The sequence below is a fragment of the Myotis davidii genome, unplaced genomic scaffold, assembly GCF_000327345.1.
Source record: "Myotis davidii unplaced genomic scaffold, ASM32734v1 scaffold244, whole genome shotgun sequence".
Lineage (NCBI taxonomy): Eukaryota > Metazoa > Chordata > Mammalia > Chiroptera > Vespertilionidae > Myotis > Myotis davidii.
This window is the reverse complement of record NW_006294993.1, coordinates 312,200-312,881: the sequence shown is the minus strand read 5'-3', so window position 1 is coordinate 312,881 and position 682 is coordinate 312,200. Positions and strand designations below refer to the sequence as shown.

Genomic DNA, 682 nt, shown 5'->3' with positions numbered 1-682 from the left:
CTCTGACCCGCAGTTCTTCTTTCAAAATGCTAACCAAGAAAACTGTCCATTTCCTAGATCCTCCAAAAAGAAACTATCAGCTGCCTCATTCTTACACTAATGATCTAGCTTAAGCAAAAGCAAATTCTTTATTTTTTAAATGCAGTGGATTTTTCAAAATTTAATATTAAGCAAAATAGCTTTAGCCTCATCGTTACAAGATTATTTGTTAGGACTCGAGCTAAAATACAAGCCTTATATCACCTCATGCTGATTTGTTTATAATGCTTTAATATATACTAGTGAGAGTTCCTTAGTGGGTCTGACACTGCACAGGATTCTGCATCTTCCCGAGGGGCCGGTGCCTGCGCCAGAGGTGTGTTTCGTTTCAGCAGCGTGCTCCCAGTGATGGAGCTCGCTCTTCTCTCCTCAACAACTCTGGCAGCTCCTGCTGGCCAGCAGGCTCCTGGGCCTCGGGGTGGGGATAGGAGTGCTGCCACGCTGCCCTCATGGACCAGGCCTGACCAGGCGCAGCTGGCACGTCACTGTCAGTGGCTCCAACTGTGTTTGCTGTTCACATGGCCAGGAAACTCGAGAAGTGCATGGACCCTGCAGGGCGGGCTGGGCGGGGTGGGTCAGCTGGACCTCTGCTGTTGCCCTTTTTTTCCCCCCAATATATTTTATGACCAGAATTTAAAAACTT

The 682-nt window shown here is 47.7% G+C and overlaps 1 long non-coding RNA gene across 1 annotated transcript in view; it reads left to right on the top strand.

Annotated features, from left to right (window-relative positions):
• Positions 1–479, top strand: part of LOC102755766 — a 7,342-nt gene extending 6,863 nt beyond the window's left edge. Inside the window, exon 4 of the long non-coding RNA XR_435965.2 lies at positions 468–479. This is a non-coding gene — a long non-coding RNA (uncharacterized LOC102755766). The remainder of the gene's footprint in view (positions 1–467) is intronic.
• Positions 480–682: the final 203 nt, after the last annotated feature.